General features: G+C 41.6%; 1 pseudogene; it reads right to left on the bottom strand.

Moving 5' to 3' along the window:
- Positions 1-878: 878 nt before the first annotated feature.
- Positions 879-4,413, bottom strand: LOC114761927 (glutamate receptor 2.7-like; annotated as a pseudogene).
- Between the last annotated feature and the right edge of the window lie 247 nt (positions 4,414-4,660).

Here is a 4,660-nt window from a genome sequence, read left to right as displayed (position 1 = left end):
CAAATTTTGCAACCACAGATTTCATGCTCACGGCAGCCATGGGTGAATGCAGAGGAGGTTGGCGCTGATAATGAAGGTGATCGATGGGGATGATTATATGTAATTGGTGATAGGAAGGAGTGGAGATCGACGATGCTTAAGCTCTGCAATTCACTATCTCAATTCTGTCTCCGTCTCTCTCTGTCTCAGCGTGTCTGCCTCCAGCTCCTCTTTCCGCGTTGAAGACGATGAGGACAAGGGAAGGTGATCAGGTGTGCGTATATGGGTTGGGGTGGTGGATTAGGATGATGATGATTGTGGGTCGTGCGCGTGAATGGAAGATTGGAGGTGGCGTGCGTGAATGAAATCCGTGGGTTTGAAGGTGGGTGAATGAAGATTGGATGGGTGTGTGAGATGATGATAATTGTGGATGGGTGTGGCCTCTTCTTCTCTCCCTGCGGTCATATCTATATATACACACACGAAGGTGTATATTCTCAAGCCTTGCCGCTATGTTCCGTCCTTTTCTCCCTCCAGAAGGCCATGATGGTGCAACCCTAAATTCAAACCTTGCAATATCTCTCAAATTTTCTATAACAAAATCTAAGATAATGTGATATGATATTTTTTTCAAAAAGATCAATCAGTTAAACTAAATCATAAAAATATGATATTTTTGCCCCCTTTTAGCAATATTTTCATCCAATCACAATTAATCCAATTTATTCCTAATAAATGCAATTAAGCCCAATTTAATTGATAAAAATCCCAATTTTAAGGTATGTAGGCTTTAAAGGGTCAGCCCTTTTAGGTCCTGGCCCTTCAAGGGCTAGCCCTTTAGGGCCGGGCTGGCCTTTATTGACAGCTCCAGCGATGGGTGGTGATCAAAGCTTATCTGGCAGATCCTGTGTCATAACATGCGCTAAGGTTATTTCTATCTTGGGCTGGAGGGTTGTTTGGGCTAGCTTCATCGTAGAACGAGAAGCTCCTTTCTAATTCTGATGGGCTAGAAGATGGACTTGAGGGGTAGTTTGTACTTGGAGATGCCTCAAATTCACCCAGATCATGTGGTCTGTAGGATTCACTCTTATTTTGCACTTCTCTTTCCTATAAGTGTGAGAGCTCAAATCCCTTTGGTCAAATATCCATATTAACTTCTCAACTCGTCTCCACTTTGGAGTACTGGGATCATACTGTAACCAGATTTCTCTGTGTTGGTATAGGAAGTTAATGGCGAAGATAATAAGAGCTAGGGCAGAAGCAACCCCTGCAATGAGAAAGAGTCCCCAGAAGCTTTCAAGTCCAAGACTGTTTGATGAAATTGAGGCATTAGAATCTGGGCAGTTGTTCTTTTTGAACCACGCATTTTCTATGGCCTTCATTTGATCTCCCTGTGTCACATTCAGGATTGCCCTTGAAATGTCGCCAACAAGAGGGGAACCTTTAGGGAATGCCTGTAATTTATGTCAAAAAAATAAAACAAGATAAGGTAGAATTTTAATAAGGAGAACAAGATGTGAAATTCCCAACACAACACAACTTACAAAGCCAAAGCCCCCAGTTTTGAAAGTCGGATCAACCATGGTGTATTTGGAGCAGTAATTCCCCAGAAAGAGTTTCACATATGGAATTTCATCAAACAGTTCCTTTTTCAAACAGTTCATGGCAATCCTCTGTCGCATGGTAAGTTTTGAGCTGATAATCTAGAAAACCCATATCCTTTAGAAGTCCATATAAAAAAGAACCATCCAAGTAACCAACATTTAATCGGCTCTTTAAAAGTAGATTTTCATCTGTCATAGTGGGGCTGAGCTGCTCAACTGTTAAAAGCGTCGTCAAACTCGCGGTATAACTCTGAACCAGAATAAGAATCACAAAGACCCATACGATGACAACAAATCTGCTCAGGTTGCTCAAAACTCTCTCTCCTACAGTACCATTCAATCTATTAACGAGTTATTTACACCTTAATCGAAATCATTCAAGAAAAGTAAGAAGGGTAGGGCTTACGATGGGCAAAAACCATAGTTGAGAATGAAAACCATAAGCTGGTGCCAATCTGGTGCAGTGGAGGCCCTCTGAAATGTTCATTAATTCGGTGTTCAAGCACCCACACAACAAAGCCAACAAATACAAAGGAACATGCAATTGTCGCCCAGAGATCCCAAGTCAGTGGTTAAGAAGGCCCATGCATTCTTCTGTCTCTTGTCTTTCATCGGAACTACCATCGTTACACCAGATTCCGTGTACGGCAAAGTGAAATCCATATAGTTAGACCTGTTTGCTGTGATTGTTATATCCCCCACCACGGCATCAAAGTTCTGTATAAAAGATTAACGACTTTTGTCATGATTTATTTGAAGTAAATTTGATGAAGGGAACTATATCAAAGTGGAATTGATTACCCCAAAATAAACTTGGCTGATCAGCTCATTATATGATCCTGCACTCTGGCGATTGGGTTTAGCAAAAGGGATAAATTCATAAGGTAAGGCATAAGGGAGCACTTCCAGCACTGCCACGAACACATCGATGCTAAATCCAGTGACCTGTGTTCTATTAGTAATGGGGTCATGAGATACATCCACGAATTCAGGATAACCATTTTTCACCGGCACCCCTATCCTCAGCTTCCTCTCAGTTGTGGGGATTTCCCATCCCTTTGGGACAGAGTTCGTGTCCCCTGGCCATATAATCGAACCTAATTGATTCCTTGACGTAGAATACGCGTTGGTGTTAGTTGAGTCCAGATTTCTGACTATTCCGTTTTGTGATGTCCAAAATCCTATCCGTTTCCCTCCATTTCCAATCACATTCAATATCTCAAACGTCGAAGCTTGCAGTTGCCTCTTAACAATGCTGAATTCTCCACTGAGGCCTGTGAATGTAGTGTCTGATAAGGCTTCACGCAGCTTTTCACCACTTTTTGAAACTCCAATCCTTTCCAAATCAGTTGAATTGGACGAAGCATTGCTCGCATCAAACCCAAGATTGTTGGTGTCAACCTTCTCAATAGCCATAGCTAACGCTGCGGCAGCATCGTAAGCCCATACTCCAAAAGCATTCAAATCAGCATCAACAAGGGTTGGATTGTCTTGTAGGAATCTTTTTTCCATCGAACCTTGAATTCGTCCAACCGCTCTGTTTTGGGAATATAGGTCCTCACCCCCAGCACCCCTTCCATTGATTCTATGACTGAGGAATTCAAAGAGCTTAATTCATTAGCCAAACCATCTGTCACGATCCAAACGTAGCCCTTGCTCATCATTCCAATCTGTCTTGCAATGTTGAAGAGTCTCACGCCCGGATTGGGGTTCATGTGCACAACAAACACTCTGGTTTGCATGGTCATCAACTTGTAGTGCTCTGCTCTGATATCTTCAACAGTGGCTGAAGCTGAAAGAGGACTCTGATATGGGATTCGAACGTACACTTGTTGAAGAGCATTAGTCAAGAAGGGTATGACCCCCTTCCCATACTCGTTGTCTACGTAAATGGGTATTGCTTCTTTCCACCCAAAAGCCTGTGCGACTGCACCAATGGCGTTCACCTGAGCTGAAACGGTTTGTGTAATTCGAAAAAAATATGAACTTGGAAGAGAAGCCAGAGAAGGACTTGTTGCTGAGAAGGTTATGATGGGAACACGAGCTTTGTCTCCCAGACTGATCAGAAAGTTGGCTTGCATTGACGTGAATGGACCAATTATGGCCTGCACTTTCTCTGATTTTATGAGATCTAGACCTGTTGATCAAGAAAATCTGCAAATCAGATGTATGTCTGGCTCGTGTTCTTTCGTAAAGAAATAAATTGTTTCATGAAAAAATAATTACGCAATTTGTCTGGTGGAATATGAAATTTTTTACTAGTGGCATTCTGGATTTAAAATTATATCACCTACTTCTACCCTATTAAAATATTATCATTGAACAGTTTGTGTTGATTACATGATATTATCATCAAACATGCCAAGGTGAGTATTTTTTTTTTTTTTTACCTGTGGAGGCTATATGCGTGTGAATCAAACAATATTTCGTTCAATTATAACATATGATGTTACTGAAATAATGCAACAGATCAAGGAAAGTTTCGTTTACAGAATAAATTGCAGACAATCACTGTGCCATTGAGATCTAGGACTGATATCAAATGGTGAAACTTAAAAGCTTTCCGACTCTCCCTTAATCAATGCGACATATTTATACAAGGCACAGGAATATGCAGAGAGTAATTAGAAGAGAACCCTGAGAAGCTGCAGGAAAAACGTCCGAGTGGGAATCCCTGACGATGAAGGCGAGCCTGGTTTTGTAATGAGAATGAGAGGCATAAAAGTCAGAGAGACATGTTGATACAGCTCAACCCCATTTTTGCTGCCGGGGAAGAAAGATCAAGTACGATTCCTACTTTCACTGGCACGCTTCTGTTTGTCTGTGCCATGCTGCACAGCGAACAGCATAAAGCCCACATAATTAAGACGATCAGTTTCCTCATCGTCTTGGAATTTCAAGCTTAACTTTGCTGATCATGGTGGAGTCTACCCAGAATGATGCATATTTATAGGCGTCGCGGGGTTTGACAAATTAATGAACTATATTTTTTAAGTTTTAAATGCGCGCGGATTACAAAGAGCCTACCACTATTGTCTCCCCGTATTCGGACTTACTGTATTCCAATTTCCACGTAG

This window comes from Neltuma alba, unplaced genomic scaffold (assembly GCF_004799145.2).
Source record: "Neltuma alba isolate B1F8T4 unplaced genomic scaffold, ASM479914v2 tig00011151_pilon, whole genome shotgun sequence".
Taxonomy (NCBI): domain Eukaryota; kingdom Viridiplantae; phylum Streptophyta; class Magnoliopsida; order Fabales; family Fabaceae; genus Neltuma; species Neltuma alba.
This window is presented reverse-complemented; position numbering and strand designations above follow the sequence as displayed.